Source organism: Oryzias latipes, chromosome 2 (assembly GCF_053564925.1).
Source record: "Oryzias latipes strain Hd-rR chromosome 2, Olatipes_Hd-rR_3.1".
Lineage (NCBI taxonomy): Eukaryota > Metazoa > Chordata > Actinopteri > Beloniformes > Adrianichthyidae > Oryzias > Oryzias latipes.
In genome coordinates, this window is record NC_136238.1 from 29,629,319 (window position 1) to 29,655,476 (window position 26,158).

Consider the following 26,158-nt stretch of genomic DNA (forward strand, 5'->3'; position numbering starts at 1 on the left):
TCTGAGCTGGAATCTGGATCTAAACTGTAGAATTTTACCTCTGTTAGGAGAGTAAATTTGACTATTTAGACTGGTACCAAATACGGTCTTTTTTAGAGTAAAATTGTATTCAATTTGAGTAAAATTTTATTTGCTGTATGTGTGAGGATTATTCTGGAATTACCGGGTACATTTTTCTGAATTATGGGTTACAGTTTATAAATTCACATGAATATTGAGGTCATGAGAGAAAATCTCTATTTTCTAACCCTAACCTTCTCACCGCAGAAAAGACTAGAAATCTCCACACCACTCTAGAACCATCTAGAACAGTATTATGGGATGTTTTTCAGCTGAATCACTGGGATCCATCTTCATGTTTACATCAAAGTGATCGTGTCAGATGAAATCTTTCCTGTTTGAAGGAGTTTCCTCCATGTCACAATAGAATCCCAGATCTCCCATCAGGCCTTGCAGCTCCTGACTTTGTGATGAGTTCCTGCAGAAACTCTTGGAAATTTCCTGTTGATTCTCTCCCAGTTGACATCCATGGAGATTTTCACTGCTGTTGTTCAACTGTAGAGTTTGTCTCAGACGCTCAAACTCATGAAGAGTTCAGCTGGAAGTTGAGAACGAGGCTTTGAAACCAGCAGCAGTTTGAGTCCATTCTGATGTTCCATTCAGGTTTCTGCTACAACAAGCCTTTATTTTGAAAGAGCCAGTGGGGCAGAAACAATAGAAGGAGCAGATTACCAACCCCCCCTGGAATGTTGCCCCCTCTGCAGTGGACTAGTGGGGGCAGGGACGGCTGAACCAATCACAGAAGACTGTTGCAGCTTTCCCTCCAAAAGTCAACCAATCAGATGTTGTTGTTTGGATTCTTTGTCTTGAAGTTTCACATGTGGAAGCTTCCAGAGTCTTTTCTGTTTGGTCTGCAGGCTGAGCAGAACTGACTCCTGCAGGATCACAGGAACTTTCAGGAAAATCTCCAAACAGGAGAAAAGTTTCTGTTTGGACCTTTTTTCTGTGATTGTGAGACTAGCAGATGATCGATCGGAGCTGCAGTGAAGAGGACGGCGGTGTTTGTGGGAGTTGGAGCTGAAGATCGGAGCAGGAACCATGTCTTCAGAACCTCAGGAAGGTTCTGTCAGAGAACAACTTTCTGCTGCTGAAGGAACCATCGTCCAGAACGAGGAGGAGCTCTGTCGTCAGCGCAGACTGCTGGATAGCAGCTGGAACCCGCAGCTTCAGCTCCACATAGTTGGTACGTTCACTGCAGCATCCATCACCTGCAGACACATAGATCCATGAACGTCTTTGTTTTCCTTGTCTGAGCTGCTATCTGGATTGTTATCTGAACTCAGTCGCACATCAAGTGGCCTAAATAAAAAACACTCTTTAGGTTTCGGGCCGAACAACAAGATAAACATTTACACATTTAACTTGTATTTTCGATTTTATAATGAATAAAAATAAACAGAGATATTAATCCTGAATAAATCATTTTAAACCTTAAATAATGTATAACATTTTGCTCTCTAATAAATAAATTATGTCAAAATTAAACAAATATGAACATGCTGTAGAATGAAACAGACAAAGCCTGGACATATTAATACTGTAGTTAGAAATAACAAATCAATCTCTCGGTTTTCTTTGCTCTTTTGTCATTTTTAAAAAAGCTGGACTCCTGACCTCATTTTTAACAATACGTTTATTTCTGCTTGCTGTGTGATGTCCTCTGTGTGTCTTTATGAAACGGATCATTAGAGGAATTAGATTAAAAAAAACCTGTTCTTGTGAATATCATGTTTATGTCTTATAAAACATTTAAAACTATATATTGGTCATCACTGGGATTACTCCAAAAATGAAACCACTACTGTCAACCAGTGTTCCTCAGCACACTATGAGAGTGTGAGAGATGGTCAGGTGTGCTGCAGGAAAAAAAACGTCATCAGCATAATCATCTCTGTGCTTATCAAAAAAGGTTTAGGTTTCAACCTGAGTACCGTATTTTCTTGACCACAGGACACACTGGGTTATAGAAAACGGTCTCAGTTATGGGGGATTTTTCAGTCTTTGACACATGCAAAAGGCGCAATGAGTGTTAAGGCGCGGGTGCGTTAACGCCCTTTTCTGACCCTCAGAGCCTCCAGAGTTGGTTAATAAACGATCTAGACTCTGATCTTTTAGAGGAAACCCTTATTAATACTGTTCTCCATAATTGAGTAACACAAACTGAATGCTCACAAAGTCACTTGCGCTATGTGTCTCCCTCCCTCCGTCCTGCAGATGCACACACCGGCTTGAGCAAACACACACTGTGTGTTTACAAAGGCTTTTGGAGCAAATCTAAGTTGGTTGTGATTTATTTTTTCATTTTTCAGTTATGAAACAACACCCAAAAATCCATCAAAGTCCTCTTCTTCTGTATCTGGAAACAACCGTCGCACTCAATTTTTAACACGTCAGGTTCCCTTTTGTCATTGTCAGAGTCTGTCTAGTTGCTCTGCTGCTCCAAGCAGACACGTGAGCCCAAGCTTCAACAGCCCATTCACAAACAGTGGCGTAACTCGCACAACAATAAAAGCCAACTTTTCCTGCCCCGTTCTGTGTATCTCTACCACGCTGCTCCACGGCACACCTCTATTCAGAAACAGGCCACTGATCTTGGTGGGTCTCTTTAGGTGATTGTTGTTCCACACCCGACTGTGGAGTCTGCCAAAGGCACTATTCGCCTTGGCGAGCCTGTTGTCTAACTTTTTGTCGATCCTGGCATCTGAGGTAATTGTGCACCCCAAGTAGGTAAACTGCTGGACAGCTTTCAGTTCTGTCTCTCCGATATAGACATGGGGAGGCTGGTACACTTCCCGAGGTGCTGGCTGGTGGAGGACCTCTGTCTTCTTTAGACTAACTTCAAGTCCGAAGAGCTTGGCAGCATCTGCAAAGCAGGAAGTTAATCGCTGAAGTCCCCTCTGAGAGTGAGCTAGGAGTGCTGCGTCATCTGCAAAGAGGAGGTCACTGATCATCTGCATCTGGTCTTGGTGTGAGCCTTCAGTCGTCTCAGGTTGAACAAGCTGCCATCGAGGCGGTAGCGATTGTACACGGCATCCTCGTCATCAGGGCCGTCAGTGGCTTTCTTCAGCATCGTGCTGAAGAAGATCGTGAAAAGAGTGGGTGCCAAGACACAGCCCTGTTTTAGGCCGTTGATGATGGGGAAAGCTACTGAAAGGTCACTTTTGAGCCTGATCTGATCGTTCATGATCTGCCACAGGCCCTTTCGGCTCACAGTGTCAAACGCCTTGGTCAGGTCGACAAAGGTTACATAGACTGCCTTGTTCTGCTCACGACACTTTTCTTGAAGCTGTCAGAGGACAAACACCATGTCAGTTGTGCTCCATAACTCTGGTGGGATGCCGTCAACTCCTGCTGCCTTGCCATTTTTCAGTTGCTTAATGGCTTTTAAGGTCTCTTCCATAGAAGGCGCCTCAACCAGTTCTTTCTTAAATGGTTACTGGGGAATACGGAGAATTGCTGTCACGCCGACCACGCGATCAGCGCCATAGAGAGCTCAAAAGTGTTCAGTCCAGCGATCCAAGATGGAAGTCTTGTCTGCTAGAAGCTTCCGTTCGTCTGGGCTGCGCAAGGGACTCAGGATTTGGTGCATGGGCCCATACACTGCCTTAAGGGCTTTTGAAGTCACCAGTGTCTGCACAGTGCTGAGTTCTGTCTGCAAGGATGGTCCACCACTCGTTCTTGATTTCTCTGAGTTTGCGTTGGGTGTTGCTGCACGCATGACGAAAGGCAGCCTTCTTCACAGTACAAGACGGCTGGGCTAGATGAGCCAGATGAGCTGTGCTCTTGTTTGCAAGCAATTCCTGGATTACCGGATCATTTTCATCAAACCAGTCTTTGTTCTTTATTCTGGAGAATCCAAGTACTTTCTCAGAGGATTGCAGAATAACAAGTTTGAGTTGCTCCCAGAGTGGTTCACGGTAGGGATCACTTGGGCGGCTGGTGTCTCCAAGCCTAGACTGTAGACTTGCTTGGAATTTTGCCTTGGTTTCAGCTGACTGTAAGCCGCTGATGTTCAATTTCTTCTTTGGCGCTCCACCTTGATTTTTGATTTTTGATTTGAAATGGTTTATTTCAAGCAATTAACTAGAAATAATACACAAAAGCAATACAAACATCAGTTATACATTCATACAGTAACTAATCAAACTTTGGATAGTTAGACGTATTAATTAATATTACTTGAAATGGAGTGGAAGGAAGCCAATTTATATAATCCCACCCCATTATACTATAACCATTTTATCACATGATTTATCAATATACGGTTCCTAGCTTTTATCAGAAAGAATTAAGAATCATAAAGTATCAATAAAACACATGACAAAGATGAATTACTTAATTATTATGTAAAAAAAGAACTATTTTAGAAATCAACATGGCAAATGCAGATCAGTTATCTAAAACAGTGTTTTTCAACCTTTTCTGAGCCACGGCAAACTTTAACCTTAAAAAAAAATCCCGCGGCACACCAGGATCCAAAAATTAAAAAAAAAACCGGAGAAACTCAGTCTGTATTGATCTACGGCCCCTCCACAATCTCACATGCATTTTTGAGATAATTTTGGCAGAAAAAGCTTGAAACTGCAGCTGTTTTTTTCTAAAAGATGCAATAAAAGTTAAGTTAGAAGATGTAAAAACAGTTTGATGTGTGTTCGTTGATTTCAAGACGTTTAACAACAGATCTCCTTGAGCGCTGTCACTCTCACAACCCAATGCATCATGGGAGATGTAGTGCATTAAACGGCCGGCGGAGATCGCGTCTCTGAGCTTCATTGTTTTGTTCACTTGTTCCCCGGTCTGACATCGGATTCTGTGGAAAGCTGCACCGATAAAGACGAGCTTTGGCTGGTATTTTTGTTAGAACTGAGCGACTTTACGAGCTAAATCGGGACAAGGAAGTGAAGACTTTAACCACTTCTGATTGGTCAGACTGATGACATGTGATTAAGCTCCCCAAGAATGATTGGTGGAGACAGTTAAAAGGACGGGACTTTTCCAAAATACAGCCGGAGTTGCAGCTGAATCGCGGTACGTCATTCTTATCAAAATGTCTTTAATAAAATAAAATAAACGCAAAGAAAAAGTATTTTACGATCTTTTATATTCCTAACTCCTCAGTGTTTTATCAGGGCCTGTTTGGATGAACAGAGAGCTGAAATCCTGGAGATGGGAAATGTTTAATTTTTCAGTTAATGAGGGCAATTTCCCACGGCACACTTGACCATCTCCCACGGCACACTAGTGTGCCGCGGCACACTGGTTGAAAAACACTGATCTAAAATATATGCAGATTATGTTACTTAGAAAAGTCATTCATATGCTTAAAACATAATACTATATCAGTAAAATACACAACACTGTTTCAGGAATTTTCATTGCAAAATTTCATCAAGTATCAAAAGTTAAAAACATGCAAAATTATGCTACATTAGGAAAGATTTTTGAATCAATTTATCAATTTTTGGAGCAAGTGAAGTAATATCATTAAACGTCGATCAATTTAACCATTTTCAATATTTGATTAATCATTTGTTTTATTTATATTTTTTGATTTTTTGATTTATTTTTTATTATAAAATAATGCTGTAGGGGAAAAATAAAAAGGGTCCATAGTCTGTCGATCTCTCTGTTACCGGTTTGCCAGACCAAAAGAGGGTGTAACCTGCGCTATTCTTTCTAAGACTGCCTTCCCCTGGGAATCAGACTTCACTAAGGGCTTCAACATCAATGGAGAGTCTTGATAGCTCATGCGCAATGAGAGCAGAATGACGTTCAGGACGACTGCCTGCATCCAGCATGGTTCTGACGTTCCAACATGCTACTTTTAATCCTTTTACACATTTTGAGGTAGGTGGGAACCTTTTTTTCATTGATGTTTGACCGCGTCGAAGAGGCCCGTTGACCGTGGCCAGCCAACAGGGTATGGGAGGAGATGAGCATTGTTTAGGCCACCTTTTCTAGGCCCCTCTCCATATGGAGCAAGCAGTGCGTCCCTAAAAAAGACTGCTTGGTCGTTCAGGGTGTTGCTGTCATCTCCTTGCTTCAGCAACAGGCGACCAATATCCTGAACCCTCTGCATGCAGGATTGGAGCTGCGGCTGCCAGTGGCATTTTCCACCTGCCGTTTTTGCCAATTTCCCATCGCTACAGGACTTGAGGAGTAAGTGGCAAATGGACGTGGACTTGTCCTTCGAGCCTGCGCAGTGGGATTTTAAGGTTAAGTGCAGTGTGCGCAGTCCTGGCCCCACCCTTTACACCCGTGGTTCATCTGTCATGGCCTAGCAAGCTGGGATGGTGACAGCGAGGTCCACGGGTCGTAAGTTTTATATCAGACTGTCCTTGTCCTAGCCTCTGGCTCAAAAACCTTCCTCGGAGGCACGAGAAATATGTTGGCCGGTGACCTCAGGATGAGGTTCATACGCCCAGTGGCACATGTCACCGAAACATGATGCTGACCAGAAATCGATGGAACCCATGCAGACATTTACGGGTTTGAAAGATTTATCGTTACCCTGATTACGGAGGCTATGGGTGTACTAGCACTTGCCCGAGGTGCACACCCAGGCTAGTGGAGGGAAGGAGACGCCTTACTACTCCATTCTAGTACAGCTACAAGCTAGATCTGGCCACTGCCCAGCTAGGGGCTCAATAAATATAGTAAAAAGAGAGGGAAGGAGTGGGCAACCCTGCATGTTTAAAGTGCAAATAAAACCGAGGGGGGGGGGGGGTATTCCATACGGCAACCATGGGAGGGGGACCACTGCCAAGTAACTCCTCCCTCCAAAGTGCATCGCAGGCTGAACCCCCCTTCCCCATTACATTAATAAGAGATTACATGAGGAAGAGGATAAGTCGGGGACAGCTTGTAGACTGTCTCTGGGTGGTCAAACAGCCGTCCCCCAGCATAGGCCCCAGGTCCCCTCACTCCAGGGGTCCCATCCCCCGAAGCACCAATCCCCAAGGCCTCACACCGCCCCACACAGAGGGAGAGAAGCCAGAAATCCCCCCACCCGGAGCAAGCCCAGGCCCCAGCCCTCCAGGCGCCGCCCCTTGGAGAGTTCTGGTCTGTCTGTCTATTAGTTCTGACTGATGCATTGGGGTTGTGATATAATATTTTAATCCAATTGATGAATGATTCTCCAAATCCAAATTTATGGAGAGCAGCAATAATGAACTTCCAAATTACTCTGTCAAAAGCTTTTTCAGGATCCAGTGATACTATTTTCATTTCCTGGTTTTTAATGGTGGCAAAGTCAATTATATTAACGAGTCTGCGAACATTGTCATCCGATTGACTGCCTTTGATGAATCCAGATTGATCGGGTTAGATTATGTGAGGAGTGATTTTTTCCTATTCTCTGTGCTACTGCTTTGCAGATAATTTTTACATCAGCATTGATTAAAGAAATGGGGCTGGGGATATTAGGCTGTAGTGACTGGCTTTCCTTGATAAATGTGACCGTTTTATAAAACGTTGGTGCCAGTTGTTACCAGAATTCTTTGTAAAACTCAGTGGGAAAGCCGTGAGGCCCTGGGGCTTTACCATTAGACACAAGTAAGTGACAGAGCTTCATGAAGTTCAGACAACGAGAGCGGGGAGTCTAAATTTGTGATTTGGTCCTCGTTTAACCTGGGTAGGTTTAGATTATTGAGACTCTGATGGATTGATCTGTGATATGTATAAGTTTTTATAAAAGTCTTTAAATACGATATTAATTTTGACCGGGTCGTGAGTGACATTCCCTGTCTGGTCTATCGAAACTCGTGCGTTTACTTTGTCCGTTCTTTTTCTCCAAGCGGAAACTCCTTCTTTTGCTGATGATACGGCAGTATTACTTTTTTGATGGGTGTATAATCTTTGTACGCTGTCATTAAAATCTCCGCATCCATCTTACTGAAGTATAGCACTCTCTTTTTTTCACCATGCGTTTTCATGGTGACTCCGGAAATTGGCGATCCATTGAGAATGTCTTTATGTACTTGCTGTGCACGTGCATTTACCCAGGGTTACCAAGTCGATCGTAATTACGCTAACTCATATCCGGTCTTTTGGAAACGACACACCCAGAGTAAGCAAGTTCAGGCGGATTTCAGCCAGAGTTCAGGATTAAAGTCAGGGTAGTTTAAACATGCTTTCTGGAATACCCCCCAGTTGTCTCAGGTTTGGCGGGTGTCTTCTCCAAATGGCATGTTTCAGCTCCTTCCACATACGTTCAATGGGATTCAGATCTGGGCTCATAGAAGGCCACTTCAGAATAGTCCAACGCTTTTCTCTTAGCCATTCTTGGGGTTCTTTTGGCTGTTTTTTTTTGGATGGTTGTCGTGTTGGAAGACCCATGACCTGCGACTGAGACCAAGCTTTCTGACATCAGGCAGCAAATTTCTATCCAGAATGCCTTGATGATCTGGAGATTTCATTTGAGCTTGCACAACTTCAAGACACCCTGTGCCAGATGCCGCAAAGCAGCCCCAAAGCATAACTGAGCCTCCTCCATGTTTCACAGTAAGGACAGTGTTCTTTTGGTTGGATGCTTCATTTTTGAGTCCACCAACATAGAGCTGATGTGCCTTACCAAAAAGCTCCAGTTTGGTCTCATCTGTCCAAAGGACATTTTCCCAGAGGCTTTGTGGCTTGTCAACATGCATTTTTGCAAATTCCAGTCTGGCTTTTTTATGATTTCCTTTCAACAGTGGTGTCCTCCTTGGTTGTCTCCCATGAAGTCCACTCTGGCTCAAACAATGATGAATGGTGCAATCTGACACTGATGTACCTTGATCTAGCAGTTCACCTTTAATGTCTTTGGAGGTTGTTCTGGGCTCTTTGGATCCAGTTCCAAGTATCCGTCTCCTCAATTTGTCATCAAGGTTCCTCTTCCGGCCACGTCCAGGGAGGTTGGCTACTGTCCCGTGGGTCTTAAACTTCTGAAAATATGTGCCACTGTCGTCACAGGAACTTCATACTGCTTAAAGATGGTTTTATAGCCTTTACCTTTACAATAGCCGCGGTTACATGGGCAAAATATGTTGATCTGATCAATGGTCGGGTTAAAATTCGACCGTGCACATGGGCACAGAAAACCTTTTTCTGATTAGAACAAACCTTCACATGGGTCACACTTTCGGTCGGGATAAATCATTTGGGCATGTGCAGTAGTGTTAAAAATACCGGAAGGGAAATGGGTCCCGTTGTAAACAAACCTTTGCTGCCACATACATTTATGCAGCAGCTCGGTAATATATGAGGCGATCTCCCAAATGTGCTTTTTATTAGTGTTATGACTATTATGAAGCGCCTGTTCGCTCATCGTTTCATATTTAATCCGTGTGGACAGTGCTTTTTTTGTGGAAGAACGGGTAACGCTTTATAGTCCTTAATAGACTATTTATAAGACATAACCAAGTCCTTAATAAACTATTTACAAAAGATTAACAAGCACTAGAAATGTCTTAGTAAGCTTGTTATAAGTACATTTATAAGCATGAATAAGTCCTTAATAAACTATTTATAAGACATTAACAAGCACTAGTAAGGTTTTGGTAAGTTGCTTATAAGTACCGTAATTTCCGGACTACAAGCCGCTACTTTTTTCCTGCGCTTACAGCCCTGCGGCTTATTCAGTGACGCGGCTAATTATTGGATTTTATTGGCGGCCGCCGTGTACGTATTTTTGGACACAGTGAATGGTTTGAATTCTCTAACATCAAACACAAGTCATTTATTTTTCAACACACCTCTAAGCAGCCAAACAGCATGGACCTGACTTCAGGTCTTAGACACTTCAGTCATGGTTCAACAAAACGAAACACGCATGTCCAGCCGCATCCCAGAATCCTTTGGTGCCATTAGACCCAACGTGCACGTGATCGCCGCTACAATATGATGAAGCTTTCAAGTTAAAAGCAATCGTTAAAAGCAGCGTGAAAAAATCACCAACGGGTTTGGAAAAGCCGGTCAGCTGCGTGACGGAGAGAACAGCGCATGCTCAGGAGTGCATTTACCTCTGAGTCATAGTGACTCGGCTGGCTGCACGTAAATATGTGGCAATAATATCAGCCTTTATTTTGTCGGGACACGACTGGAAACACAAATTGACGTGGTCGTGTTAACGGTTTCTAAGGACTGAGCAGAGATTTGCATTGAAACGCTCACAGCCTCCGTGTGAGCTGGAGACTGCGTGTCGTGTGAGCTGCGGGGCCGATGGCAGTCTGAAGGCTCCCACACGTAACAACGCATCCGCCCCTCATACACAAAACGTACAGTATTAAGTCCGATTGCTCTGCACAGAAACGATTTGCTCCATCCACCGGCGCAATGGGGACGAAGCGCTCCTCCCTGTAGCCGCGCTGGCCAGAGCTGTCGGAGTAGATAGGAAGGGGAGACAAGGAGCGCGGAGGCGTCGAGCCATTCTGCAGGCTGCAGCCAGGGCTTACTCGAGGCGTCCGCGGAGCAAGTGTTTGTTGTGGAAGGAAAATTCTGACCCACGCGCCGCGAGGAGGCGCGCGTATCGCGCTGAGGCGCGCGCTTTTCAGTGGTCGCTGCTTTATTTTACTAGAGTGTTTTTTAACCAGCCCTGTTACTCCCATAACGCTGCCGCGACACAAGCGGAAGGAGAGCTTTACCCGTTCACCCCTCCATGCACTGCTGCTCATTCTTAAACACGTACAACAGAATGGCGAGCCGGGCGTTGGCCCCGCCTTTAGCCCCTAAGACTCATGGGAAATGGGGGATCGGGGATGTAAATTTCCTCATTATAACTGAGGGATGTAATGTTGATTATATGGTTACTGTTTGTAATTTTATGTGTGATACCTAGATTGTCAATAAGTTAAAAAAAATAAAATAAAATAAAAACCATAACTGAGGAACTTGTGAACAGAATAGAGGTGCATACTGTTTGGCAGATGCAGATAGACTCAAAAACATGAGCCTGAGGCAAAAATGACTCCACCCACTGTGTGCTAATAAATCACACTTACACTCTGAGTCAGGAAGTAATCCGTCAGGATGACAATGTTGCCTAATTAGGATGACAATGTTGCCTAATTCATGCGGCTTGTACCCCGACGCGGCTTGTGTATGTATAAAATTAGTTAAACACGTGAAAATGGGTGGGTGCGGCTAATAATCGGGTGCGCTTTGTAGTCCGGAATTTACGGTACATTAATTAGCATTTGTTAATGTGTTACAACTGACTTACAAGTTGAATTAATCTGCTTATAAATATATTTACATGTCCCTTAATAAACTACTTATAAGACATTAACAAGCATAAGTAATGTTGTATTAAGATGCTTATAAAGATATTTATTAGCATTTGTTAATCCTGTTCACAAGCTATTTACAAATTGCTTGTATGTAATTAATAAACATATTAACAGTGTTATTATTAACAGTTTATTGAGTGTTTTGCAGCCCCCCAATCTAAAGGGTGACCAAATAGCGGTTGATCTTTACAAACCATTTATAAATTGCTTGTACGTGATTAATAAATATATTAACAGTTCCCATGTCAAGCTGGATTTACATTTTTTTAAGTCCGCTGATGTGACTCAACCTCAATACTACACCACCTGGATGAACGAGAACCTTCATTGACAGTTTGAGTGTTTTGCTGCCTCTTAAGTGTGGGCTATGTTCTGCCATAAAGAACCACAAAGTACAGAATATGAAAAATGACCTTTATAACATGAATCACAGCCACAAACATACACTGTCAGAAAAAATGTGCAAAATTTGTACCTTTAGAGGTACAATGGCTTGTCACTGGGCCAGTACCCTCAAGGGTACAAATGTTGTACCCTTTCATATAGGTGCGCATCTGTACCCTTTCATTATGTACCTTTCAAAGGCAAATATGTACCTCTGTGGACTAAATTGTACCTTATAGTGCTATGGTACCATAATGTACCTTTAAAAAAGGTACAAATTTGTTCTTTTAAGGGTACTGCCCCAGTGACAAGCCTTTTGTACCCTTTGATGGCAAATTTGTACCAGATACAGCACATTAAAAGACCAGTATACTGTTTATCACATTTATTAAACATTCAAAACAATTACAATTCTGACATTTCACAGTATGAATGTTTTAAGCTCCACAATGTCACAACATGATGCATATATTTACAATTATTAGCAATTTTACAATAATGAAAAATCTATATTTTTCCTTCAGTTCACATTGCATTCATTGTAACTATAACCTTAACATTTGATCAGATGTAAACAGCATATAGCACTTCAGTTACCATTTTTAAACCATGAAATAAAACTTGTGACATTAACAAAAGAAGCAGTAGACCTCATTTTAAGTAAATCTTTCAACTGCATTCTACATTTTTTAAAAATAGATAATAAAAAAGTAAACTTATAACCAAGTTTAAATGCATAATTTAAATAATAAAATGCATAAATGTGATAAGATAACATTGATACGAATTCTAAAAAGAAGAACTATAAACACAAAAGATTACCAAGGATTACGTTTATGTCAATACCTAGTAGATCCTCTGCAAGCATCTCTTCTCTTGCTTCTTTGGAGACTTTGGCTAATGGAGCTTTTCTTTGAACAAGCTCAAGCACCTTTGGCACAATACTGGTAAACGCCGTCCTTGAAGCGCTGGCTTAAACTGACAGGTGATGGATGCATTCGGTCAACATCATCAAACAACTGAAAATTGGGAAAAAAAATAGAAAACTAATCATTCACTTTATCTAAAACAAACAAAAGACATAAAACATTCTAATATTCTTTGTTGCCTCTTTCATTGCCATTTCCCTTTAGTGATCTCATTGTATAAATATTACTTGGCTTGAATGACTATATATTTATATATGGGTTTAGAAAATTACAATGTTTTTACAATAGAGTTAAAGCTGTTATTGGTCATTTTAGCAGATGTCTCAGCTCATATTGACATTCAAAATGTATTTTAAGCTGAGAACTGATTTAAAATGTCACTGACCCCTGAGGTTGTCTTCAAGAAAGGGTACTTCTTTAATATATCCTCTCGCACCTTGCTGTACTGGATATGCAGGACATTCACATGACCTTCAACGAATGATGCATCCTCACCAATGACAGCAACCACCTATTGGATCAAATTTAAAAGTCCATATTAATAATAAAAAATACAACTGCAAGCACTGATTACTGGGGTTAAAGCACTTTGAGATGATGTTTAAAGACAGTTTGTGCAGAGTGGTTTGGAGTTGATCAGAAATTAACTTCTGAGTTGTAGGCGGGGCTATTGACACAGTAGTTACCCTCTGCTGATGTCCGATCATCCCTTTGTTTACACCCTCTCCCTCTAGCTTACAGTCCTTCCAACCTAAAACTAACATTAGTGGTGAAACCAAAATGGTGAGCAATATTGAAGCTTTCTGGCCATAGTTTAGATCAAGCTCAGACAAGTATGATGAAGATGTTAATGGATCTGTTTGTCTGTAAGTGGACGCATCAGAATAGAGCAGAGCATGTGGTGCGTCACAATAGAGACCTTCCTCAAACTGCATTTATTTTGTCTGTTCCCGATTCATCCCAATTTGAGTGAATACTCAGATGTGCAGTTTTAAACGTGTTCTTTTAAACGTGCCCATCATGAGAAAAATAATGCAAATAATGTCTTTTTATTCATTCATACCTTTGGTTTGTCTGAAGATTAATAACCCCTCTTGTTAAAGTAAAATATGTCCAACACAAGAGGCCCTCAGCTCTCATCTGCCTGCCTAGCTGTTGGACAGGACAAGTAAAAAAATAAAATAAATTTTTAAAAAAAAAACAGGTGCCGGCTCCCTGCACAGCGTGGAGGATGTGGTTCTGGCCGTGGGGGAAGTTATCGGGCATGCTTCAATTAAATCTGCTGCTCGCATGAATGGAGCCATTGTTTTGTTTGTGGAGAGGGTGGAGCAGGTGAACACGCTGGTTGAGAAGGGCATCTCCATCAATGGCGTGTTTGAAACCGTCACGCCACTCTCTCAGCCGTCACACCGCTCTCTCCAATAGGCTGAGGGATGCTATGGAGCAGATCATCCACCGGGACCAGACCTACTGTGTCCAAGGTTGACTCATGGTCGATAATGTCTTTTTAATTCGAGATGTTTTGGAGGTCTCTGAGCTTTTGGGCATACGAACAGGTCTGATTTCTCTTGACCAGGAAAAGGCTTTGACCGCGTTGAACACAGCTTCCTTTAGAAAGTTATGGAGAAGTTTGGGTTCTGCGCTGGTTTCATTGCTAAAATCAGAGTATTTTACGCCGAGGCTGAGAGTGTACTGAAGGTGAACGGCAGTCTTTGTGCTACTTTTAGAGTGGTTCTGGGCATACGGCAGGGCTGTGCTCTGTCTGGCATGCTCTACACTCTCTCCCTGGAGCCCCTCCTCCATAAGATCTGTGCAAGTATTGAGGGTTTGTGTTTGCCTGGTTTCCAGGGGAACGCAAAAATAATGTGCATGAATGTAAACTGTAGTCTTAGATAATTAAGATACCCGTTTGGAGTTTAAGAGCCTGATTGCCTGGGGGTAGAAACTCCTCCTGAGTCTCTCTGTCTTTGCCATCAGGCTACGGTAGCGCTTACCAGATGGCAGCAGAGTGAAAATATGATTACTGGGGTGGGTGGAGTCTTTGATGATCTTTGCAGCTCTACTTCTGTAGCGTTTGAGGTAGGTGTCCTGCAGGGAGGGGAGAGTAGACCCTGAAATGCGCTCAGCTAAGCGCACAACTCTCTGCAGGGCTTTGCAGTCTTGACTAGAGCTGTTCCCATACCACACTGAGATACACTGAGTCAATACACTTTCTATGGCACCGGAATAGAAGGTTTTCAGGATTGCTGGTGAGACCCTGAAATTCCTCAGCTGTCACAGATGGTACAGTCTTTGCCTTGCTTTATTAACCTGTGTTTGAATGTGAGTAGTCCAAGTCAGGTCCTCCGAGATGTTTACACCAAGGCACTTGAAGCTGCTCACCCTCTCCACCCTCTCCATATTCTGTACTTTGTGGTTCTTTGTGGCAGAACATAGCCCACACTTAGGAGGCAGCAAAAAACTCAAACTGTCAATGAAGGTTCTCGTTCATCCAGGTGGTGTAGTATTGAGGTTGAGTCACATCAGCCAGACTTAAAAAAATTTGAGTCCAGCTTGACATGGGAATTGTTAATATGTTTATTAATCACATACAAGCAATTTATAAATGGTTTGTCACGCTTTAGATTGGGGGGCTGCAAAACACTCAATAAACTGTTAATAAGAACACTGTTAATATGTTTATTAATCACATACAAGCAATTTGTAAATAGCTTGTGAACAGGATTAACAAATACTAAAAAATGTCTTTATAAGCATCTTAATACAACATTACTCATCCTTGTTAATGTCTTATAAGTTGTTTATTAAGGGACATGTCAATATATTTATAAGCAGATTAATTCAACTTGTAAGTCAGTTGTAACACATTAACAAATGCTAATTAATGTACTTATAAGCAACTTACTAAAACCTTACTAGTGTTTGTTAATGTCTTATAAATAGTTTATTAAGGACTTATTCATGCTAATAAATGTACTTATAAGAAGCTTACTAAGATATTTCTAGTGCTTGTTAATGTTTTGTAAATAGTTTATTAAGGACTTGGTAATGTCCTATAAAAAGTCTATTAAGGACTCTAATTATAAAACGTTACCGAAGAACGGAACTGGAAGAAGCCACTGTTAGGAGAGGCTAACAAGACCTCACAACATTTAGCCTTTTGATGGACAAAAATGCTGCAATCTGCATCTTGGCTGCACGTAAATGTGTGGGAATAACATCAGCCTTTATTTTGTCGGGATGAGACTGGAAACACAAATCCATTAGATTGTTTGAACAATTTCTAAGGACTGAGAGGCATTTCTGCTTTGAAAAGCTCACACACCGCCATAAAGCCGCTGTGTGAGCTGGTGGCTCGAGCTCTGCTTGGTTCTCGTGAGTCCGGCAGTCGCTAACGCAGAGCGGCGGGTCGGCTCACAGTCCGAAATTCTCACACATGCAGGGCTTTGCAAAACAACAAAACATTTTTCTTCCGATCAGGTGTTCTTTCCGATTACTTTTGCCCATGTAAACGCGGCTATAGTTTGTCTATAATTTTGTTTCTAATGTCCTGGGACAATTCTCTCCTTGGCTTTCTGTTGTCCATGTTCACTTTGGTTCATACCTTTTCACCAAACAGCAACTTGACTATTTGTCTCTCTTTAAATAGGCAGACTGACTGATTATGGGTTTGAAAACAGCTGTGTTGTCAATTAAAGGACATACCTAAGTTTATCATGACCCCCCTGGGCAATTAGTTCTCAGTCTTTTATAGAGGTACCATTATTTTTGTCCAGCCCATTTCATTAGTTTTTTACATTTTTTATAATTCTGTTAATCAACAACTCAAACATAATGGCTGATTTTGATTATTTAATTTTCAATACATTGTAATTTATTGTTACTTTTGAACCTTTCAAGTAAGCATTGTGGAATTTATTATTTAACTGAGGGGTACCAACAATTTTGTCCAACACTGTGGCTGTTGAACAATCTAGCCACAGGGGTTGCAAGCCAGTTGCCTCTGTGCCGGTCCCAAGCCCGGATAAATAGAGAGGGTTGCGTCAGGAAGGGCATCCGGCGTAAAAATTGCCAAAATAACCATGCGAATCATCCACAACACTTTAGACATACCGGATCGGTCGAGGCCCGGGTTAACAACGACCGCCACAGATGCTGTTAACCTACAGGGTGTCGGTGGAAATTTGACTACTGTTGGTCGAAGAAAGAGGGGAGGCAGAAGGGTCCGTGGCCAGAGAGAGAAGGGAAAAGGCAGGAACATAGGTTTGAGAATAGGGACTCTTAACGTTGGCACAATGACAGGGAAAGGCAGAGAGCTGGCAGACATGATGGAGAGAAGGAAGGTAGATGTACTGTGTGTGCAGGAGACAAGGTGGAAGGGCAGCAAGGCACGTAATATTGGAGGAGGATACAAACTGTTCTATCATGGTGTTGATAGGAAGAGAAACGGGGTAGGAGTGATCCTGAAGGGGGAGTTTTAGAGGTGAAAAGAGTCTCAGACGGGATGATGAGCCTAAAGTTAGAAATTGAAGGGGTGATGGTGAATGTAGTCAGTGGGTATGCGCCACAGGTTGGCTGTGAGTTAGAAGTGAAGGAGAGATTCTGGAGTGAGCTGGATGAGGTCATATAGAGTTTCCCCAGAGGAGAGAGAGTTGTTATTGGAGCAGACTTTAATGGGCATGTTGGTGAGGGCAATAGAGGTGATGAGGAGGTGATGGGCAGGTTTGGTGTGAAGGAAAGGAATCTGGAGGGACAGATGGTGGTGGACTTTGCAAAGAGGATAGAAATGGCTGTAGTCAACACTTACTTCCAGAAGAGAGAGGAACATAGAGTGACATACAGAAGTGGAGGTAGGAGTACCCAGGTGGACTACATCCTATGTAGACGAGGTCATTTGAGAGAGATTAATGACTGCAAAGTGGTGGTAGGAGAGAGTGTAGCCAGACAGCACCGCATGGTGGTGTGTAAGATGACTCTGGAGGTCAGGAAGAAGAAGAGAGGGAAAACAGAAAAGAAGACCAAGTGGTGGAAGCTACAGAATGAAGAAACTTGTGAGAAAATTAGGCAGAAGTTGAGACAGGTCCTGGGTGGTCAGGATGAGCTTCCAGATGACTGGGAAACTACAGCAGAGATTATAAGGGAAACAGGTAGGAAGGTGCTAGGTGTGTCATCTGGAAAGAGGAAAGACGGTAAAGACACTTGGTGATGGAATGAGGAAGTACAGGAATGCGTCCAGAGGAAGAGGTTGGCTAAAAGGAAGTGGGATGTAGAAAGGACTGAGGAAGATAGACAGGAGTACAAGGAAGCGCAGCGTAGAGTGAAGAGAGAGGTGGCAAAGGCCAAACAGAAAGCTTACGATGAGCTATATGACAGGTTAGACACAAAGGAAGGAGAGAAGGACTTGTACAGGCTAGCCAGACAGAGAGACAGAGATGGGAAGGACGTGCAACAGATAAGGGTGATTAAGGACAGAGATGGAAAGGTGCTAACAACCCAGGAGAGTGTACAGAAAAGATGGAAGGAGTATTTTGAGGAGCTGATGAACGTGGAAAATGACAGGGAAAGAAGGGAGGAAGATGTGGTTGTTGTGGAGCAGGAAGTAGCAGAGATTGGAAAGGATGAGGTTAGGAAGGCTCTGAAAAGGATGAAGAGCGGAAAGGCCGTTGGTCCTGATGACGTACCTGTGGAGGTATGGAAGTGCTTAGGAGAGACAGCAGTGGAATTTCTAACGAGGTTGTTCAATAGGATTTTAGAGAGTGAGAAGATGCCTGAGGAATGGAGGAGAAGCGTTCTGGTTCCGATCTTTAAGAACAAGGGTGACACGCAGAACTGCAGCAACTATAGAGGAATAAAGTTGATGAGCCACACAATGAAGCTGTGGGAAAGAGTAGTGGAAGCCAGGCTTAGGAAGAAGGTGGGGATTTGTGAGCAGCAGTATGGTTTCATGCCCCGTAAGAGCACCACTGATGCCATTTTTGCTTTGAGAATGTTGATGGAAAAGTACAGAGAAGGTCAGAAGGAGCTGCATTGTGTGTTCGTAGATTTAGAGAAGGCGTATGACAGGGTGCCGAGGGAGGAGCTGTGGTACTGTATGAGGTCGTCTGGAGTGGCAGAGAAGTATGTCAGAGTAGTTCAGGACATGTATGAGAGAAGTATGACGGTGGTGAGATGTGCTGTAGGTCAGACAGAGGAGTTCAAGGTGGAGGTGGGACTACACCAAGGATCAGCTTTGAGTCCTTTTTTGTTTGCTATGCTGATGGACAGGTTGACAGACGAGGTAAGACAGGAATCTCCCTGGACAATGATGTTTGCGGATGACATTGTAATTTGCAGTGAGAGTAGAGAGCAGGTGGAGGAACAGCTAGAGAGGTGGAGGTTTGCTCTGGAAAGAAGAGGCATGAAGGTCAGTCGTAGTAAGACAGAATACATGTGTCTGAATGAGAGGGATCAAGGTAGAAGCGTTAGGTTACAGGGGACTGAGGTGAAGAAGGTGCAGGATTTTAAGTACTTGGGGTCAACAGTTCAGTGTGATGGGGAGTGTGGAAAAGAGGTGAAGAGGCGAGTGCAGGCAGGTTGGAGCAGGTGGAGGAAAGTGTCAGGAGTGTTGTGTGACAGAAGAGTGCCAGCAAGACTCAAAGGAAAGGTGTACAAGACAGTGGTGAGACCAGCTCTGCTCTATGGGTTAGAGACGGTAGCAGTGAGACAGAGACAAGAGGCTGAGATGGAGGTAGCAGAGATGAAGATGTTGAGGTTCTCCTTAGGAGTGACCAGGTTAGACAGGATAAGGAACGAGTACATCAGAGGGACGGCTCATGTTGCCTGTGTTAGCGACAAAGTCAGAGAAGCCAGACTGAGATGGTTTGGACATGTTCAGAGGAGGGATAGTGGATATATTGGTAGATGGATGTTGGAGATGGAGCTGCCTGGCAGGAGGGCAAGAGGACGGCCAAAGAGGAGATACATGGATGTCTTAACAGAGGACATGAAGTTGGCTAATGTTAGGGTAGAAGATGTCCATGATAGAGTGAGGTGGAAAAGGATGATTCGCTGTGGCGACCCCTGATGGGAAAAGCCGAAAGAGAAAGAAGACGACTTTGGCTGTTGAACCTGAACTGCAATGACATTTCTGACCGTGGAAGACGGATCTTCCTTCGGGGTTCATTGCACCATTCAGACCCTCCATAACTGAGCTACATAAACAGAACACTCTTGTTGCTGCTTGCTTGATGTGCGTGGCCATGCTCTGACCCCTTCTATAGGCATGCGAGAGCAGAAACCATTGAGAGTCTCAACGGAATACCGCGAGTAACATTAGTTCCACCTCCTCTGCACAGTTAACACATTGGGGGGGGCTACCGAAACAGTACAAGAGTGAACCGAACCGAAAGTGCCGTACCAAAATGTTTTGGTCAGTAACTGTATCTTTATGAGTAAAATAAATGTTTTTATTAATTAAAAATAGAAACTCATCTTTGTTTGGAGTTGTAACCAGCAGAATACATGAATGGAAATTGTTAGCAGCACAAGAGATGATCAGCTGATTTAGATAAGTGGTTCTCCTGCAGTAAAGCTAGATTTGCTTTAAGATCAGTCAGGTTGTTTAACACTTTCAGTCGCTTTGACCCAAAGCCAAGTCCACGCACATTCCAGGTAACAATGTTAAGACTTGACATAATTACTATTATCCTGTGTTTTCTTCTTTAATTATTTTTTTATTGCTATTTTATTTTATGATAAGCAATTTGTGTGCGTAACGGGAATGAAAGATGTTATACAAATCGATAAAGTTTTGGTTTTAGTTCATACTGGTATTGTTAACAGGATTTTTCCCCCATAGATCCCTGTAGCAAATGTAATAATTTATTAAAACTTAAATACATGTCTGTTTATATGCTATAGTCAAATTACGGATCTCAATCTGATTTAGTTTCTTCTTCTTTGCAAAAACATGAGTGTTTTTTTTAACTTATAAATAAATTCAAGACCAAAATCACTTCTTAATTTCTTAACTTTGAATGACATCTGAGTAGATACATTTAAAAACAAAACCTTTTCATGCATTTTTTTTTACTGCGAGGTTTTTGATATTTATTGCTTTTTGACAAGATGTAAAGTCCTTTTAAAGAATAAGGCTCCTTTCTGTGTTTTTGTCCCTGAAGTTTTCCCCCAGCACTATGATACTGAAGAAGATTTCTGCAACCGGCAGAGAAATGTCAGAGTGCAACAGGAGAAACCAGAACCACCACAGATTAAAGAGGAACAGCAGGAACCAGAACCACCACAGATGAAAGAGGAACTGCAGGAACTAGAACATCCACAGATTAAAGAAAATCAGGACAAACCAGAACCTCCACAGATTAAAGAAGAGCAGAAGGAAACAGAACCTCCACAGATTAAAGAAGAACACGAGGAACCAGAACCTCCACAGATTAAAGAGGAACAGGAGGAACCAGAATCACCACAAAATGAAGAGAAATGGGGGAAACCAGAATCACCACAGATTAAAGAGGAACCAAGGGAACTCTGCATCAATCAGGATGAAAAGCATCTTGAGCTTGTGCAGGAGACTGATACCTTGATGGAGATTCCTACTTATGAAGAAGATGAGAACATTGAAGCAGATCTAAACAATCAGCAGAGCTTTAATGTAACTGATAGTCAGGATGAAGAAGGAAACCAACATGAAGAATCAACATCAACTACAGATGAAGAGACAGCATCAATATCAACTACAGATGAAGAGACAGAATCAACATCAACTACAGATGAAGAGACAGACCCACAGAACAGAGATCAGAGGAAGAAAAGAGACAGAAGTCATGTCCAAAGTGTGGACAGCTCTCACATGTCAGAAAGTCTGTGCAACACTGATGTAAGAAAAAATCCAAAGAAAACAAATCTGGGTAAGAAATACAACCAATCTCCAAAAGAAGAGAGACTTTCCTCTATCACGTCTGGTAAAAACTCAAGAATAATTACTAACTACATGGAAACTGGGTCTGATGAAAGATGTTATATCTGTAGAGAATGTGGTGAAAGCTTTTGCAACAAAGCTCAGTTCAGAATTCACACAAGAATCCATGCAAAAGATAAAAGATTTTCTTATAAAGAATGTGAGAAAAGGTTTAGTAACGGATTTAGTCTCAAAGGACACATGAGAACTCACACAGGAGAAAAGCCTTTTCCGTGTAAAGACTGTAATAAAAGATTTAGTGACAGATCTCATCTCAATATACACATGAGAACTCACACAGGAGAAAAGCCTTTTCCTTGTAAAGAATGTGATAAAAGTTTTAGTCATACATCTAGTCTCAAAACACACAAGAGAACTCACACAGGAGAAAAGCCTTTTCTTGTAAAGAATGTGATAGAAGTTTTAGTGATGGATCTCATTTCAAAAAACACATGAGAACTCACACAGGAGAAAAGCCTTTTTCTTGTAAAGAATGTGATACAAGTTTTAGTCAAACATCTAATCTCAAAACACACATGAGAACTCACACAGGAGAAAAGCCTTTTTCTTGTAAAGAATGTGATACAAGTTTTAGTCAAACATCTAATCTCAAAACACACATGAGAACTCACACAGGAGAAAAGCCTTTTTCTTGTAAAGAATGTAAAAAAAGTTTTCATGATTTATCTAATCTCAAATTACACATGAGAACTCACACAGGAGAAAAGCCTTTTCCTTGTAAAGAATGTGATAAAAGTTTTAGTCAAATATCTCATCTCAAAATACACATGAGAATTCACACAGGAGAAAAGCCTTTTCCTTGTCAAGAATGTGATAAAATTTTTAGTCAAATATCTCATCTCAAAAAACACATGAGAACTCATACAGGATGTGCGAGGGGGGTCGAGCCTCGCTTAAAGATTTGTGGTTGAGGAGGCAGATCATGGAACAAGATTCCGGTCAGAGAATCATGGCACTTGGAGAAGAGACTGAAGTTTCTTCTTTTATTAAACAACGTTGGAAGATGATGAACTACAGCAGCTGTTGCCTTCATCCATGTGTGTAGGATGATGTAGAAGTAGAACTAAAGACAGATATTCAAATAACTCAAACTTCCACAACATGTTATAATATGAAATAAATATCTTATAATATAAAATAAATCACAAAATTATTGATAAATGAGAAGCAGGAACGACTTACATTTCCTCAAGAATGCACACAAAGAGAAGGGGAAACACACAGTGAATCCTTACAGCTTCACACCTCTGGCAACTGCTTCTCTGCTGATTGTGAGTGTAAGGGGCATGTCCGGACAAGTTCAAAAGATGGCGCTTCTCTTCTGTACGCCAGTAAATAGTGCTCTTCTGCCTTGACCACTAGGGCTTTCTTTCTTGTAAAGAATGTAAAAAAAGTTTTTGTGATGTATCTCATCTCAAAAGACACATTAGAACTTGTAAGACTTTTTGACATTGTAAGGATTTAGGGCTGCATGGTGGCGCAGTGGTTAGCACTCTTGCCTCACAGCAAGAAGGCCTCCGGTTTAAGTCCCAGCTGGGGGGACATGAAAAACACGACATCAATGGGGGACCTCTCTGTGTGGAGTTAGCATGTTCTCCCCGTGCATGCGTGGGTTCTCTCCAGGATCTCAGGCTTCGTCCCACCATCCAAAAACATGCTTCATAGGTTATTTGTCGATTTTAAATTGTCCATAGGTGTGAGTGGGAGAGTGAATGGGTGTGTGACTGTGGATGTTCTACCCTGCAACAGACTGGTGACCTGTCCAGGTTGTCCCCTGCCTACGTCCGGGATATGCTCCGGCAGCCCTGTGACCCCGAAAGGGAAAAAATGAATGAATAAATGTAAGGATTTAGTGTAAACTCTAAATTCAAAAATTTTCTGATAAGAGGTCAACCTCTGTACCACAGCAGAAGACTTTAGAAAAAGTTCTGTATCTTAGAAAATTAAATATTTTAAAGTGAGTTTTTAATGCTTAAAACTCCTGGGGTAAAACCCCAATGTTCTAATGAACTCCATAGCAACCTGAGCTTTCATTTCATGTACATAGAGCCACAGGCTGATGGCCTCCATGCCATATTGATGAAGTAATTTCATCAGAGGAAGGCAAAAGTGAGTATTGAATGTGTAGAAAGGAATTTTTCCAAAAAGAAAAAAAAAAACTTTGGTTGTTTTAATGTATGATTTGCTACAGGAGGTCCTTTATCCCAACAGCTGTTAGACTATAGAATGACACAGTTAGAACTGCTGAAACTGCTGGGGTGTTTGCTTTAGTTATGACGTGTACTTTTACTTCCACTTTTATTACAATTTTATTTTTTACTGACTATTTGTTTTTCTAACTGCCATATTTCTTGTTTTGCTGCTGTAATAACTGAATTTCCCTCTGGGGATCAATAAAGTCTTGTCTTGTCTTATCCTGACTTTCTTGGACAGCTTTTTTGCTTTTCATCTTCTCTAAGCCACAATTATCAAAAGCAACAAAGTAAAGTATCAATACATTTCAATCTGTGTGTAATGATACTAGATAATGAGTTTTACTGCTGACAAAATATGTAAAACCTTGTTCACAAAATGAATTATTTTAGATGTACCTGTTAATAGAAATGAGTTTTTTTGAATTATTAGAGCTAACATCTAGTAGAGTTAACATCTAGTAGAGATAGGTATCGTTAAGATTTGATCTATTAAGTCCTTTTAATCTGCTGCTTTTCACTCTGGTACCTTATTAGTATTCTTATGAATATTTTCTGGTGTAAGTTTACACTAAAATAAAATGATCAATAAATACTGTTAAGATTTGTCTATCCTGCCTTTTTGTCTTCTATTTTCTTTATTTTTGCTCCTGAACATTGATTTTGAGGATTCTTCCAGGTAGGATCAACTCCATAGCAGCAGGGGGCAGTATAAGGAAAATGTAAATCCTAATCTACCAGGTAGGTAGATGGGAAGAGGTATTTAAATAGGTGACTGTGTGCAGGTGGGGGTTTTGTCTGGTAGTCATAGTGAGCTGAACAACAAACATTTCAATGCTTGGATGACTTTGTTGATGCCATTGGTACGGTGTATGTTTATTTCAATTTCATTTATATTCTGATATTTGTGGGAACATTATTCAACAAGTGAAATAGTTAAACCCTCCTCCACCCACGTCCCGACGCCGGATGGATGCACGGGCTGCAGCTGCTCCATGACAGCGACCCCTCCGATCTGCTCCTCACCTTTTTGTGGTCTCCTCTGCGATCCCACTTCTGACACCATTATGTGACGGGGTCCCGTCGGAAAAGGATGCAGAGGAGCCAAGGTGAGGAGGTTCTTTCTTTATTCAAGAACTTTGACACCACTATTGCTTCACGCAGGGCCACACAGCGCTTGGCACCTCCGTCACACTCCTCATTTCACTACCTATGGTGCTCCCACAGGCCACGCCCATTGGGCGTTGCTCTCCATTAGCTTCCGGGTGGCACCACAAGTAGTCATTTTAAACATAAAATACATAAATGCACAAATAATGAAACACAGTGTGGCCCCCCTCGTCATCTGACGGTGCCACACCGTCACACCATCCCCCTCCTCCGAGGGATTGACGATGTGCGGCAATCCATTCCAGCCATCTGCCACAGTGCAGGCAGCACGCCGATCCACCAGACAGTTCAGCAGGCGCCCCTCGTCCAAAGTAGAGGCCCTGCAGTCCATTGGCCAGGCATCAGCGGGTCCTTCCTCTGGCTCGTGCTCCTCCACCCACGTCCCGACGCCGGATGGATGCACGGGCTGCAGCTGCTCCATGACGGCGACCCCTCCGATCTGCTCCTTGGTGCGCCGCTCTGGTCGGTTCCAGCCCCAGCAAAGGCCCTTCCATTGAACACACGCCCCCGCGTGTCTCTAAGGATGGCACCTTAGCCGATCGGAGCCACCGACAGCAAGTTCCTGGCGAGATGTTACGCCTCTCCCGGAGCACCCCGTGGACAACCCGGTAGACGTGGGTCCGCCCCCTGTCCATCTCCGCGCAGGCCTTCAACGCCTGCGTAGGCGGCAATGGAACCAGGCAGTGTGCCCATCCCGCCTCCGGCCGTCTCCGTGCTCCGGCGGTCTGCCCTTGCTGTCCGCAAGGTCCGCCGCTCGTCATGGGCGCTGAGTTGGACGCCGTAGGTCTTTCAGGGCCCCTGGCCAGGCCTGATGCACCGCCGAGGCCACCCGGATCCACCCCCTCTTCCTTTGAGGATTGACTTCCTGGAACAGAGCTGTGCCTGCAGATCTTCCTCCCCGCCTCTGCGTCCTCACCTTTTTGTGGTCTCCTCTGCGATCCCACTTCTGACACCATAATGTGATGGAGTCCCGTCGGAAAAGGATGCAGAGGAGCCAAGGTGAGGAAGTTCTTTCTTTATTCAAGAACTTTGACACCTCGCCATCTGACGGTGCCACACCATCACAGAGAAAATAGGAATCAATCCGCTTTTGTCCTGCTTACATGGTCACATGTCATATCCGATCTGTGCCACATGAGAGGATACTATCGGAATTGGGTCACTTGAACCATGCAGTGTAAATGC

The 26,158-nt window shown here is 42.6% G+C and overlaps 4 protein-coding genes and 2 long non-coding RNA genes across 10 annotated transcripts in view; 4 read left to right on the forward strand and 2 right to left on the reverse strand.

Annotated features, from left to right (window-relative positions):
• LOC144987110 (uncharacterized) overlaps window positions 1–26,158 on the reverse strand; it is a 463,057-nt gene that overhangs the window by 396,920 nt on the left and 39,979 nt on the right. The window lies entirely within an intron of this gene.
• Window positions 1–26,158, forward strand: part of LOC144986832 (NACHT, LRR and PYD domains-containing protein 12-like) — a 457,161-nt gene that overhangs the window by 130,995 nt on the left and 300,008 nt on the right. The window lies entirely within an intron of this gene.
• LOC144986638 (uncharacterized) overlaps window positions 1–26,158 on the forward strand; it is a 337,370-nt gene that overhangs the window by 74,085 nt on the left and 237,127 nt on the right. The window lies entirely within an intron of this gene.
• Window positions 1–26,158, forward strand: part of LOC144987834 (uncharacterized) — a 74,421-nt gene that overhangs the window by 42,119 nt on the left and 6,144 nt on the right. The window lies entirely within an intron of this gene.
• LOC144988513 (uncharacterized) overlaps window positions 1–26,158 on the reverse strand; it is a 111,831-nt gene that overhangs the window by 38,019 nt on the left and 47,654 nt on the right. The window lies entirely within an intron of this gene.
• Window positions 1,114–24,421, forward strand: LOC144988512 (uncharacterized). The gene is made up of 2 exons (XR_013652440.1): window positions 1,114–1,243; window positions 20,797–24,421. It is a non-coding gene; the product is annotated as an uncharacterized LOC144988512 (long non-coding RNA).